The sequence below is a fragment of the Balaenoptera borealis genome, assembly GCF_965194805.1.
Source record: "Balaenoptera borealis genome assembly, chromosome: 17".
NCBI classification, from domain to species: Eukaryota; Metazoa; Chordata; class Mammalia; order Artiodactyla; family Balaenopteridae; genus Balaenoptera; species Balaenoptera borealis.
In genome coordinates this window covers 41743244-41759109 of record NC_138876.1, presented here as the reverse complement: position 1 = coordinate 41759109, position 15866 = coordinate 41743244, and the positions used below count along the sequence as shown (strand labels likewise).

Genomic DNA, 15866 nt, shown 5'->3' with positions numbered 1-15866 from the left:
ACTGCTAGAGAATCTTATGACTGGAATGGTTAGTAAATATCCACATCAGCCATACATTGGACAAATGCCGTCTAGAGCTTTCTAAATCTGGAGAGTTTATTAAAACTGGGCCTTATATCATGAGATCCTGGTTCAGTAGGTCTGGGGTGCATCCCAGGGATCAACATTTTTAAAGCCCTCTGGATTCCTTATGTGGGTAATCACATGGACCCTACGCTGAGAAACACAGCTTAAGGATTCTGTGCTTTATCCACCAGTAAATATTCTTTAGCAAGGCCTGTGCTTGATATTAATTTCCCCCCATCATTTAGGATCCATTTCTGCAGGATCTGTCTCATACAACACTGCAGTTGGCTTGATGTTGTACATGCAGACTGAATCTGGCAGACACAAAGATGCTCATCTTGCCTCAGACATTTTTTTTTCACAGTCTACTGAATGTTTTATTTGACCTCAGTTTTTTTCTTAATTCCAAGAAATTACAATAATCTTGTTGGTTTTCTGAGACCTGTCTCTGTCTCTCTTATCAGATTTCACCAGCATGGGTCATTCCTCATATCCAGTTCACTGCCCAGACCATTGCATCTTGTTTCCACCTTCTGTACCCCATTGAAACTGCCCTCGCCAAGGTGATAACACCCCCTCATGATAATCAGAGGTTCCTTCTGGGCTGCACCTTACCAGACCTCTTACAACATCTGACACTATCCACAGCTCTCCCTGAATTGCCCTTTACCCTTGGTTTTTTGCCAGTACTCTGTCCTGGTTTTTCTTCTACCTCTTGAGCCAGTCCCTGCTAGTCCTATCTGTAGCCTCACTAGACTCCTGGGGTCAATCCCAAGTTATCTGGCCTCATCACTCATTCTAGGAGGTTGGCTCTGTTCCCATCTGTACACCAAAGTCTCAAGTCTCTCTTACCAGCCCAGATCTCTCTCTTGGTCCGGGCTTCAGTCTTTTTAGTCCAACCAATTTTTGCCAGAGCACCATCTACACTTCCCAAACACACAACGAAGCTCAACATATCCAAAATTAACCGCACGGTTTTAATTCCTCCCAAACTGATCCTTCTGGGACACCACCGCTTCATGCTAGCCCTGGTAGCATGTGTGCTGTGATTGATTAGTAATTCCTGTCATGGGTACAAATAGGAGACTGGCAATGGATATGCCTGGAAATCACCAACCTTGTCTAGGAGGACTCTGTGACTTGGATATTGGGGCCTCAATAAACATTGGTTTCCCTTCTCGGCTTATGAGTCTCTCACTAGACAAGAAAACATTGGGATTGCCTCTGAAAATATTATCCTTAAGAAGTATTTCTTGGGAAAAAAAATAGTCTTTTCAACAAATGGTGTTGAAACAACTGCATATCCACATGCAAAGGAATGAAGTCAAACTCCTACCTCACACCATCCAGAAAAATTAACTCAGAATGGATTAAAGACTTAAGTGTAAGAACTCTGTAAAACCCTTAGAAGAAAACAATGGTAAATCTGTATGTCCTTGGATTTGGCAATGGTTTCTTAGATATAACAGCAAATGCACAAACAATAGAATAAACAAATTGGACTTCATCAAAATTAAGAATTTGTGCTTCAAAGAATACTATTGAAAAAGTGAAGAGACAACCCACAGGATGGGAGAAAATATTGCAAATCACATATCTGAGAAGGGAATTGTAGCTAGAAGACATAAAAAAACTCTTACAATTCAAAAATAAATACATAAAAATCTAATAAAAAATAGACAAAGGGTAAGAATAGACATTATTAAAGAAGGTATACAAATAGCTAACAAATATATGAAAAGATGGTCAACATGATTAGGCATAAGCAAAATGTAAATCAAAACCACAATAAGATACTACTTTATACCCATTAAGATATAGCTATAATAAAAAGGACACACATAATAACAAGTATTGGAGAGGATGTAGAGAAATCAGAATCCTCATACACTTCTGGTGGGAATGTAAAATGATACAGATTTCACTTTGGGGAAAAAATCTGGAAGTTTCCTCAAAAACTTAAACCATTGGACCTAGCAATTTCATTCTTAGGTATGTATCTAAGAAAAATGAAAACATATGTTCAAACAAAAACTTGTACATGAATGTTCCTGGCAGCATTATTCATAATAACCAAAAGTAAAAATAACCAAATGTCCATTCATCTGACAAATGGATAAACAAAATGTGGTATATCCACATAATAAGATATTTTTCAGCCATAAAAAGGAATGAAACACTGGCATATGCTACAACATGCATGAAGTAAAAGTAGCCAGACAAAAAAAGGCCAAGTACTGTATGATTCTATTCATGTGAAATGTCTGGAACAGGCAAGTTCATAGAGCTAGAAAGTAGATTAATGGTTGCCTGAGGTCAGGGAGTAGGGGGATGGGGTGGAGGGTTATAGTTAAAGGATATGGGGTTTCTTTCTGTGCTGATGAAAATGTTCTAAAATTCATTGTGATGATGGTTGCACAATTCTGTAAATATACTAAAAACTATTGAATTCTATACTTTAAATGGGTGCATTTTATGTACATTAATTTTATCTCAATAAAGCTGTTAACAAAAAAAGGAAGAGGTAAGTCCTGCAGCCAAACCCACCCTGATATGAAATACAAGACACAGGCTAAACATTTGCAGTTACCTCAGACCAGGCATTTCAGAACAAATTCATTGTGTTCTATTATTATAGATGTTTTGAGGGGTTTTAATCATTTTATTTTCACTTAAATATACTTGTTTTACTTATTTTACTTATTATTTGATCTCCTCTTTTATGTTTTACTTTTAAAAATGTGAATAAGAATATTTCAGTACTTGAAGATTATCTTTGCCCTGAGCAAAGAAGGAAGGAGAAGACAGTGTGACCACAGGCCCTTCGGTCTCTCTCCTAATGTTTCAGGTCAGGCAGTTCAACACTAGAGAAACCCTTTAAACTCACTGCCCACCCAAAAGGGAAGACGATTTTCTTTCTACATGACCACACCTAGCAACTCGGAAGAAAAAGGAGACATTTTTTTCTCCCTTTGGTCTTTCCCCTCAGGGTAACATTAAGCCTAGTGTCAGTAACAACCCAGGAGAATTTCTGGAAAACCTCTGTTATCTTAAGCCTGAAATTTTCCAGTTGCTACATGAGAAAATCCAGGAACTGAAATCTCACATCTGCGATCCACTTGGTTCCCCTGCCTCTGCCAGTGCTCAGGAGCTTCTCCAGTGCAGAGGAAGGAGGAGGGGAGGAGGGGAGCCACTGGGGAGAGATTCTCGGGGGTCACCAATGAACGCTCAGGAAGCACCAGGTCTCCCTCACAAAGCATGGGGGAGGCCCTGCAGAGCACCTTTAATTAAATTGCTTAGAATCCCTCTCACCCCCATGCCCCTAATTTAAACCTGATGTGCTTGACCAGTGTGTCACAGAGGCAGGGCTCCAGAGGGACTATTTTACTCCCATATCCTCCCAAATCTGCTCCCTAAACATGAGAAACAAAGGGGGTTGCCTAGAACCAGGACTACATCCAAACAGACTTACAAGACAGAGGTGGCTGTACCGTCTCTAAGTTACAAATACAAAAGAAAACTAATAACAGTTAACAACACAGGACTTGACTAAAAGTTAACCAAAACCCACCACTCTTTTCTAACCCCTGAAAGAGTTTTCTGAAGACAAATAATAAATTTTCAGGACTGAGGTTCTTAGCCCTGGCTGCATGGAATCATAGGGATTCTGATAGGATTGGTGTTTGATGACCTGACAGCAACCATCTCTAGGTTCTCCTTGGTACCAAAGGCACAGCTCAGGTTGAGACCCACCGATCTAATGCTTGCCTTTGCCGGGCACTTTCCTAATTGGTCTCAGCAGAGTATCTCATTGACTCCTCACAACAAAACTGTGAGGTCATTATTTTTATTACTTTACAAATAAGGAAACTGAGGAACAAAGAAGATAAAAATGGACTCTCCAAGGCTTGAATCCAGGTGTGAATTTAAAAAAAAAAAAAAATCAAAGCACTTCACAGCTGCCCTGGGCTGAGCTCCTGTAGAATGCGTCTCCTACGCAGCTCTACTTACCTACCAGGCACGACAATCAGATGGGCAGCTCAGTCCGCTAGGCGGATGCATCAGCTCACAGAGCCACAGCCAAAACATCAACACTTCCACCCCAGCAACATTCTCACCAGCTGTCCCTCCACTCCACCTTTTCTGAGAGTTACTTCACTGGGAATCCTGCCCCAGCTGTGAAACCTGCCCGGGTGTCATTTCCATTCACTGATAACATCAACCACTTTATCCCATAGAGCGCTTTCTACCCAGATCTCTTCCCCAGCTGTGTCCTCTTAGACGTCCCCCTGACCTCCCTTGTCATGGAGCAAGAGCATCCCCTGGCTGACTTGGATCCAGTCTCTCTCTCAGCTGGTCTGGAGGAAGGTCACCCTCTCTCAGAGCTAATGAGGAAGTGGTTAGCTTTACTGGAGCTCAGCTCAGACCAGCCAGGCCTAGCAGCCAATATTGTTCAAAGAATTAGACGTGACGCCAGGTGCACCTTGCCCCCAGCAGTAACTCAATTACCCCTCACTCAGTGAGCTTTCTACATGTACCCTCCCCTCAGTGACTGAACATTCTCTCCATTACTGGGGTATCATGTGGCTCCCAGTGCAGCAATGCCAACGTGCTGACCTTCCTTCTGGAATTTAACAAGAACCTTGGACTTTGAAAATTAATTTTCTTCTGTCTTTAGAATACAGGACTCTTTGGTCCTTTTTTTTATTCATCATGAGGGAAAGAATGAAGGGAAAATTACCAGGGAGCCAGTCCCAGGGGTTCTCAGTGTCAATGACACATTTCATGAGACTGACACAGGCAATGAGAACTTATTTCTCCCCGGATTTATTTAGCTCCCTAATAAACAAGTCTACTATTCTCTGAGTCAGAGTGTTTAAGACAACAGATTTTGGGTACTGGCAAATTAGGATCTCAATCCCAATTCCAATGCTATTCTTTGACTTCTATATTTATCACCAATATGGATTTGGAAATCTTAGATTAGACCCTCCATACCTCAGCCCCTAGTCTGTTTGTGCTCATAACTGCAGTGGCCCAAGGGGGTGAAAAACTAAGATGCATTAGGGGTGTTTGTAGGGAGCTCTGAACTCTGTCTAAAAATGGTACCAAGATATTTAAGAATATATCGACGGTAGAAAGAGGAAATCCCAACATCTTCCATTAATTACTTTTCTAAACAGCCTTTCAACTCTACTCCACCTGCCTTGAGAGTGTTTTTGCCATCTGCCTCCCAAGCCCAGACCAGAAACCAACAGCAATTAGCCTCATCTGTCACAAGCCTAGGAGGCTTGATCACCCTATCTTGTTGTATTACAAAGCCTGCTAGGAAACTAAAATTGGTGTCGTTAACATAGCAAACCAAATACAAAGGAAGCCACAGAAAGTTAAGTTCAAATCCTCATATAAGTTTCTATTTAAAAAGTTAAAATGCAGCAAACATCAGTGAGAAAGCTTGAAATGAGTCATTAGACACCACAGTGAACACAATTTGGACATGTTTCTCACCAAATGACTTCTGGAGTTGCAGTGGGAACTCTGATTTCTATTGGTAGCTGACTAGAGAGTTGCCCTGACTTTATAACCCTGCAGCATATTCTTTATATTCTGCAGCATATTCTTTATAACCCTGTCTTCATATTCTGTGGAGCCTGTAACTCTCCCCAGCAGGAACCTTGCACAGTTTTCAAATGTAGCCCATCTGATTGCCCCAGAAGTTGTTTTGCCACTTAAAGTGTTCATCTACTGAATTTAGGGATGGTCCCCAGTTCCTGCTTAACTGTTTAGTCTGATCATTAAGCAGTTACTTTGTTTTTCTTCCATTTATTTGTTTATTTATGCCTTCTCTTTTTTTCCTCCAAACTCCCAGTCCATCCCTCCCCCACCCCACATCCCCCTTGGCAATCACAAGTCTGTTCTCTATGTCTGTGAGCCTGTTTCTGTTTCATAGATAAGTTCATTTGTGTCATATCTTAAATTCCACATATAAGTGATATCATATGGTATTTGTCTTTCTCTTTCTGAATTACTTCTAAACAGTTACTTTGATGATGTCTATTTAGCAAGTGTCTATTCTGTGCCAGGCACTGGGCAAAGTGCTTGGCTTATGTTATCTCTAATGTACACAAGTCTGAAAGTTAGGTCACGATCTCCAACCCCACTTACAGTTAAGGAAAATGAGGTTCAGAGAAGTCAAATACCTTGCTAAAGGACACATATCTGGTAAGTTACAGAGCTAGGATTTGAACTCAGATGTACTGACTCAAGATCTTTGTCACTGTGAACATTGCTCCTGATTTATAGAGATGTCCTAGTCACAGCTTCTACCCTGGACACTGTGACCCCACCCTTTCTCTCATCACTTGGCCTTGAGTGACTCCACCAATCAGAAGAGGCCTTAGTATACAACCAACTTTGTTTTACATAGTCTTAAAAAAAGTTCTGGAGAATTTATGTCAAAACTAAAACTGCTGCTTTGGGTAAACTCACTAATGTTCAAGTAGGCAATATTAAACAAGCCCTGTTAATTCATCTACTTCTATAGTCCCTCCTGGACATATTTATATGAATTCATCCAGACTGCTCTGTCCAAATGCCATGCTCTCCATTTCAGAAGCCTCCTGGGCTCACTAAGGCTCTCCTAAGGATGAGGAAGGTGGTAACTTCTCTTTTCCTCTTGTACTGGTTAGGTCCTTGGAGGCTTTTTCCAAGTCTACTTGTGCTCAAGTCTGAAGAGGCACCATGCAAGTTACTCTTAACATCACCCATTTGTTGTAGACAATTTGAGGAATTTTGCTCTCTTAATCACAGAAGTTGGTAAGTTCTGCCTCTTAACTAGGAGTTCATGAGTTCTGACTTTGAACACAGAAGTTCATGAGTTGAACAAATGATCTATAGCTGCCTCCATTCAACAACTTAGAATAACTGACTTCCAGGCTCTAACCAGCTTCTAACCAGCTGAGTCTTGTCTGGCTGCTGCTACCCAGTTCTGATCAAAACCCTGAATGAATATGAGAAAGATTGAATGCTCACACACCAGGATGCTCACACCAGGACAAATTTCAAGTAGACCACAGATTGAATTTTTTAAAGGAAACATACAAGTACCAGAAGAAAACATGGCTGAATTCCTCTACAATCAGGAAATGGAAAAACCTTCCTAACTCAAAATCCAGAAGCAACAATGAAAAGACTAATAAACTTAATAATATTAATTTTTAAAATTTTGCATGGAAATGAACACTAAGAACAAAGTATCAAGATATGATAAACTAGGAAAAAAACACATGCAACATATAACAGAGAAAGACTTGAAATATTTAATGTATAAGAGCTTCTTAAAATAGAAACAAAAAAGACCCAAAAGAGTAGACAAATGGACAAGCAATAGGAACACTAGTTTACAGGAAAGAAATGCGAATAGCCCTAAAACATATGAGAAAAACACTGTACCTCACTAAAAATAAAAAAAAATTGTAAGTTAAAGACTATTTCTTAACTATCAGATTAATAAAAATCTAAAATACAAGTCCTGTTGGAGAGGCTATGGAGAAAGAACTACTCTCATACATTGCTAGTGGGAGCAGTGGGAATGCGAAATGGTATTACAACGCTGTGGATGGGAACTTGGCAATATTAGCAAAATTACATTTACCCTTTGTCTTAGAAATCTCCCTTCTAGGAATATATCCCATAGATACACTGGAAAAATTATCCAAACATGTATGTACAAGGTCATTTATTTCAGCACTAGTTATTACCAAAAACCAAAAAAACTAGAAGCAACCAAAATATCCACAATAAGGTTCTGGTTGAATAAAATGTGGTGCACCTACTCAATGAACAGTTTGCAGTTAAAAGGAACAAGGATGATTTCTATATACCATTATGGAGCAATCTCTAGGATAACTATTAAGTGAAAAAAGCAAGATTGAAAAAAGTATATATAGTATGCTACCATTTAGCTAATAATGAAGAAGGGGAAGATACAAATTTATATATTTGTATGTATATAAAATTATGTACATATATAAACACATGTAAGTGTGTATTTGCTTATACTTCAGAAAATAGAAGGATAAACTATATTTGTTTAATAGTTACCTTAGGGGAAGCGAGGGATCCAAGTGGAGAGAGTAAGAACAGACGCTAGAACTTCTCTGAATATAACTGACTGTATAGATTTGACATTGGAAACATGTAAATTCTTTACATAACTACAAAACAACATTAAATCAAATTGAAAAGGAGCTATTCCTAAAAATAGAAAGCAAATTAAACAAATGAACTTCGCTGCATATTGAGTCGGAAGCATAACCTGAGAGGAACTAATCCAAGTAATTTAAAAACAGTAATATCAGGCTTCCTGGTAGCACAGTGGTTAGGAGTCCACCTGCCAATGCAGGGGACATGGGTTCAAGCCCTGGTCCGGGAGGATCTCCCATGCTGCGGAGCGGCTAGGCGCATGTGCCACAGCTACTAAGCCTGGCCTCTAGAGCCTGCAAGCCACAACTGCTGAACCCGCGTGACACAACTACTGAAGCCTGCAAGACACCAGTACTGAAGCCCGTGCTCCTGGAGTCTGTGCTCTAAAATAGGAGAGGACACCGCAATGAGAAGCCCGCGCACCGCATCAAGGAGTGGCCCAAGCTTGCTGCAACTGGAGAAAGCCCGCGCGCAGCCCAACACAACAAAAAATAAATTAAAGTAAAATAAAATTTTAAAAAAGGAAAAAAAAACCAAACAGTAATATCTCTGTGAACCCTACTGGGTTAGAACCTAAGGACAAAAATCACTTTAAAAATCTTGAACTGTTTTCAGAAATCATTCTGCTAGCAATTATATTAATATCATCATTCTGAAATGTAGATAGTAAAGTCAAAAGTAATTATGTTAATATTGTTTGGAACCAAGATTTTAGGCAGAAGAGTGGAAATATACAAATACAAAATCAAAGAAGTTAAAGTCCTGCAGTACTAAGTTCAAATTCAAAATATTAGCAGGAACTCATGATGTATTTTCTCCTAAATATTTTTTATCATTCTGTCCACTGAAACAGCCTAGAAACAATGACCAACTCATAAGCAGTGAGCAGCCCTAAAGCCAGCTTGTGATCTTTAAATATTGTTTTTCACAGAAGGAACTAAGCCTCCTTGGAGAAATTGCTGATTCTAGGTCTGGAGCAGGAAATGTACAAAATGTACCTAGAACATTTGTCATAATGGACAGCAAGGAAGTTATCAAAAAATACTGGGGTTGTGTCAAAGGATTCAGAAGCAACAGAAAGGGGCTCTCAGAGGCAAAAGGTGGAAATATTTGAAAACCAACAAGAATAATGACAGCAATGAACTGAAACACATCAAATATGTTAAAATCCATGAAGTTGTAATTATACTTGACAACAAAAACTCATTGATCACCTTTGGAGGATGCCTGAGAACCAATTCATTATTCTGAACACATTTAAGAATCAAGGATTTAAACTGCCCTTGCCATACAAACTGTATCTCAGGGTAACCAAATAGTTTTAAGGAAAAGTTTCTCTTTCTAGAAGTCTTCCAGTGAATAAATGAAGGAATGATAGAATTAGAATATTACCATTTTGCAATCCCTACTGAAAAATCGGATCTAATCAAAGATGATAAACTACAACAAACAGACAACTGGTCGCCCAGTTTGCCTCCTGAAAGAAGTATGCAATACCACTTATGAAGAATTCTTGATGGAAAATTATACTTAAATCAGATCAAACTTTCCATTCTAGACTGTAGGTCTAAAGAATTAGTCTATAGGAAATGTTGGTCAGAGGAACAAGTTACAGATGAAATGACACTTAGGGCTGCAAAATACAAAATGTGAGAAACTGCAGGACAGATGACTCTGTTTCTTCCATGTATAAATTGAAAAGGAAAAAAAGATTAAAAGATTATAGATTAAAAGAAATTTAAGAGAAGGTGTGGACCTTATTTGGACCTGATTGAAACAAACCAATTCTTTCTTTTTTTTTTGGCCACACCCCGAGGCTTGTGAGATTTTAGTTCACCAACCAGGGATCAAACGCAGGGCCTCGTCAGTGAAAGCACAGAGTCCTAACCACTGGACTGCCAGGAAATTCCCCAAACCAATTCTTTTTTTAAAAAAATACATATAAATAGGGAAATTCTTTTGTTGTCCACTTTTAGGTGTGAAAATGGTTATGTGGTTTCAGTTCTTAAAAGGTTCTCATTTAGCAATACACATAAAAATAGTTATGGGTGAAGTGGTTTGCTATCTTTTTTCTTTTAATATTCTAGATTGACTCTTTTTTTTTTTTTTTTTAATTTATGGCTGTGTTGGGTCTTCGTTTCTGTGCGAGGGCTTTCTCCAGTTGCAGCAAGTGGGGGCCACACTTCATCGCAGTGCGTGGGCCTCCCACTATCACGGCCTCTCTTGTTGCGGAGCACAGGTTTCAGACGTGCAGGCTCAGCAATTGTGGCTCACGGGCCCAGTCGCTCCGCGGCATGTGGGATCCTCCCAGACCAGGGCTCGAACCCACGTCCCCCGCATCGGCAGGCAGACTCTCAACCACTGCGCCACCAGGGAAGCCCAGCTATCTTGTATTTGCTTCAAAAGAATCCATTCTGGCTGTCGGGGAGGGTAGTATGGTAGAGGGCAGCAGAAGTGAAACAAGACTAGGCATGAGCTGATAATTGCCAAAGGAACTGGGCAATGATGGTACATGGGAGTTTATTACATTATTCTCTCTACTTTTGTTTATTTTGACATGTTCTATTAGAAAACTTTAAAACGGAAAAATTTGTTACACACACACACACCCTGACTTTCCCTACCTTCTTGATCATGTTTTGAGCAAAGGATCTGGGTCAATAATGGGTGAGTGGTGATTTTTTTTGTTCAAACAATCAAGACATTTATTTCTTTAGAGACAGTGATGGGCACATTCTCATTGGAAAGCTGCCGGAGGAGAGACGGTTCCACCGTAACCCCATGTGCTGTTCCTCTGATTTCACATTCTGAATCTGGCCTTTCAGAAAAAGTAAATGAAGATTCCTGAAATGGAAGGTAAATTTGGAAGTCAAAGTACTACAATATTAATATTGAAACAGAAGAACTGTTCTCCTTTGTTAGCGTCTGAACAGAAGTAGTGCTTGTAGACAGAGGAGCTGGTGACCTGGAAGCAAAGGGGGTGTAGGGGAAAGGGGCAGACTGTCCACTTGAGATTAAGCCTCAGGAATTTGCAGACATCTTGGGGATGTCTTTAGCCTTTCACAGCATGATTTGAGATTCTGTGTCTCCAATGGTCAGGGAAATTTGAGCTGATGGCGGGTTTACAAGCAATTAGACTCACTGCCATTCATGAATTATCATTCCAGACCATGTACTAAGCATTTTATATTAATTACCTCATTGAATCTTCACAGTCCTTCCCCTCCACCATGGCACAGGAATTATCACCCCAATTTTACAGATAAGAAAAAGGAGGTTCAGGGAGGTCGAATTATCCTCTCAGGGTCACACAGCTAGCAAGTGACTTCATTTGCCCTTGAACCTAGGGAAGTCTGCCTGCAAAACCCTTCCTCCACTGTCTGGGTTTGGCAGGCCTTCGGCAGCACTTTGTGGACACCAGTGATTGGTGTCACTGCAGGCATCATGCACAGAGCATTTCCTGGGTGAAAATCCTACCCCTTGAAATAAGGGCAACGGCACCATCAGGGAAAGGATGAATACCTGTTACAGAAGTTAAGTGAGTTCAGAAGACAATGTATGCCGCTGTCGCCTATCCGGGCAGCAAATCCAGGACAAAAACATCCAGAAGGCCCGACAGGTGATGGTGGGCAGTGAGTAAGGAGAAAGTATATTTCACAGCTCCTTTTTCCCATTACCTTATAACACTTTTAAATAGACCTCAAATGATATTTTTATAGACAAACACAGCCCCTTTTCCCCTGTGGCAAGTAATGCAATAAAGGCTCATTTATTTAGCATCCTATTGATTAGAAAGTAGTGATACACATTAGAGAAATGCAAATCAAAACTACAATGAGGTATCACCTCACACCGGTCAGAATGGCCATCATCAAAAAATCTACAAACAATAAATGCTAGAGAGGGTATGGAGAAAAGGGAACCCTCTTGCACTGTTGGTGGGAATGTAAATTGATACAGCCACTATGGAGAACAGTATGGAGGTCCCTTAAAAAACTAAAAATAGAACTACTATATGACACAGCAATCCCACTACTGGACATATACCCTGAGAAAACCATAATTCAAAAAGAGTCATGTACGACAATGTTCATTGCAGGTCTATTTACAGTAGCCAGGACATGGAAGCCACCTAAGTGTCCATCGGCAGATGAATGGATAAAGAAGATGTGGCACATATATACAATAGAATATTACTCTGCCATAAAAAGGAACGAAACTGAGTTATTTGTAGTGAGGTGGATGGACCTAGAGTCTGTCATACAGAGTGAAGTAAGTCAGAAAGAGAAAAACAAATACCATATGCTAGCACATATATATGGAATCTAAAAAAAAATGGTTCTGAAAAACCTAGGGACAGGACAGGAATAAAGATGTAGACATAGAGAATGAACTTGAGGATGTGGGGAGGGGGAAGGGTAAGCTGGGACGAAGTGAGAGAGTGGCATGGACATATATACACTACCAAATGTTAAATAGATAGCTAATGGGAAGCAGCCACATAGCACAGGGAGATCAGCTCGGTACTTTGTGACCACCTAGAGGGGTGGGATAGGGAGGGTGGGAGGAAGACACAAAAGGGAGGAGATATGGGGATATATGTGTACGTATAGCTGATTCACTTTGTTATACAGCAGAAAATAACACAATATTATAAAGCAATTATACTGCAATAAAGTTGTCAAAAAAAAATAAAGAGCATAAAAAATATCAAGGAGACTATTTAAAGCATGTTTAAACAGAGGTTATTCTTCTTTGCCACTTATTCTAGAACAGGGAAGTATGCTAAGAGCTTTAAATGTATCCTATTATTTCAATATTCTATAGCATTCCTATGTGGTAGCTTCTATTTTTATCCTCAATTACAGAAAAGCAAGCTAACATTTAGGGGAGTTCAGTGATTTACTCAGCATTACACAGCTTGTAAGTAACAGAGCCAGGATTCAAAACCAGGTCTCTCTGGAAGCAGAGACCGCATGAATCTTTGTTCTTGTTTTTTGTTTAAAACAGTTTAGACATGAAGGATGTAAGTTATATATTAAACTCCCATGTTACTATTGCCCAGCTTATGACATAAAATATTAGGAATAAAGTTTATACCCCTGCAAAAAAAAAAAAGTAGTGGTACAATACAGTGAGAATTGATGACTGTGAAGATGACCCAAAGGCAGTGAGATATCCTAAAGAGGTTTATGACCCATCAAAATGCAATTACATTCCAGAGGCAGAGCATTAAATATATCTTATTGAATTAGATTTATCTGACAACTGTTCAGCTGCATATGGTTATGTGAAATCTATATAACCAGAATACTTGATTACCCAGAATAAACATATTTTCTGATGATGCTGGCTTTTCTGTCATTGGATCTAGATAAACAAAACCTCCACCGTACATATTTACTCTACCACATGAAGAGTTGAAGATAGATAAAACTGAACTGGAAAGAATCTGGTAGAAAATCATCTGGAGATAGCCCTTTCAAAATGTATCATTTCTAGGGAGATACTAAACACTACAACTTGGAAGCCTGCAGTGATTCCCCGGTACATTTGGGGAGGCTGTCCAAATCTATTATCTTGTTTAAGGAAATAATATATGTAAAGTCCTGTATATGCCAAATAATTGGTAAGGGCTCCTAAGTGGCAGCTATTGTTATTACTATCATAATTATTAAAATGATCCTTGCCTTGTAGGTCCTTACAATAGAACTACGTTGATGGAAACTGGCTTATATTGTCTTTTATTTTGTCATCAGAAGAGGAGTGGGTGTGTGTCTTTGGTCTTAGTATGAATTAAGATTCCCTTGAACATAGTACAATCTAATAATGACCATATTATTCCCTGTTTTATGCTTTTAATTTATCCCAAGTAAGGAAATACTGAAAAGCAGGCACAAGACAAAAAGACTACAGTATTTCTAAAATGAAGAATTTTTGTGAAAAAAGTGCTATGAGCAGGGTTGTCAAGTGAAGTCCCTCAGCTGATACAAGGCAGCAGAGAACACTGATACTCTTATTGTCTCACCAGAATTAGTCAGGGTTCTCCAGGGAAGCAGAACCAACAGCAAGAGATTTCTTTTAAGGAATTGGCTCATGCAATTATGGAGGCTGGCAAATCCAAAATCTGCAGGGTGGGCCAGCAGGCTGGAGAACCAGGAAGAGCAGTTCAAGTCCAAAGGCCATTGATTGACAGAATTCTTGCCCAGGGGAAAATCAGTCTTGTTCTGTTCAGGCCTTCAACTTATTGGGTAAGGCTCACCACACTAGGGAGAGCAATCTGTTTTACTTGAGCCCACCAATTTAAATTTTAATCACATCCAAAAACATTCTCACAGAAGCACATATGTTTGACAACATATCTGGGCAGCATGGCCCGGACAAATTGTCCCTTAACTGTCACAATCTCTCTCTCTCTTACACACACACACACACACACACACACACACACACACACACTTGATCAAGATTCATCACAAAGTGAGGAAGGAAGTATCTACATCATAATGCCAAGCACCCGGGGTCTTCTGGAGCCCTCCAAAGAGGTCACCTGCCTGATGAGAGCATCTTCATATCAATTTCAAGGTATGATTATTTTATTTCTTCTTCTTTTTTATTTCACTTGCATAACTTGTTTTTCTTTTTTTTTTTATTTATTCATTTTTTATACAGCAGGTTCTTATTAGTTATCTATTTTATACATATTAGTGTATATATGTCAATCCCAATCTTCCAATTCATCCCACCACCATCACCCCCCCCCCCACCGCTTTCCCCCTTTGATGTTCATACGTTTGTTCTCTATATGTGTCTCTATTTCTGCCTTGCAAACTGGTTCATCTGTACCATTTTTCTAGATTCCACATTTATGCATTTATATACGATATTTGTTTTTCTCGTTCTGACTTACTTCACTGTGTATGACAGTCTTTAGGTCCATCCACGTCTCTACAAATGACCTGATTTCATTCCTTTTTATGGCTTTCATTCCTTTTTAAGGAATCCTTTTCATTCCTAATATTCCATTGTATATATGTACCACATATATACAATGGAATATTATATATACCATTATATATATGTACCACATCTTCTTTATCCATTCATCTGTTGATGGGCATTTAGGTTGTTTCCATGACCTGGCTATTGTAAATAGTGCTGCAATGAACATTGGGTGCATGTGTCTTTTCGAATTATGGTTTTCTCTGGGTATATGCCCAGTAATGGGATTGCTCGATCATATGGTAATTCTATTTTTAGTTTTTTAAGGAACCTCCATACTGTTCTCCATAGTGGTTGTATCAATTTACATCCTCACCAACAGTGCAAGAGGGTTCCCTTTTCTCTACACCCTGTCCAGCATTTACTGTTTGTAGATTTTTTGATGATGGCCATTCTGACCCATGTTAGGTGATACCTCATTGTAGTTTTGATTTGCATTACTCTAATAATTAGTGATGTTGAGCATCTTTTCATGTGCCTCTTGGCCATCTGTATGTCTTCTTTGCAGAAATGTCTATTTAGGTCTTCTGCCTATTTTTTAATTGGGTTTTTCATTTTTTTAGTATTGAGCTGCATGAGCTGTTTATATATTT

General features: G+C 39.4%; 1 protein-coding gene across 5 annotated transcripts in view; it reads right to left on the bottom strand.

Annotated features, from left to right (window-relative positions):
- CDH17 (cadherin 17) overlaps positions 1-15866 on the bottom strand; it is a 145913-nt gene that overhangs the window by 105441 nt on the left and 24606 nt on the right. For 3 of the 5 annotated variants that reach the window (XM_082363293.1, XM_082363288.1, XM_082363294.1), the window contains exon 1: positions 4078-5665. The exons of 1 other annotated variant lie outside the window; for it this stretch is intronic. The gene's annotated coding sequence lies outside the window, so the exon portion shown is untranslated. Of the gene's footprint in view, positions 1-4077; positions 5666-15866 lie in introns of those variants that run through there. One more of the 5 variants, XM_082363290.1, reaches the window with a different exon arrangement.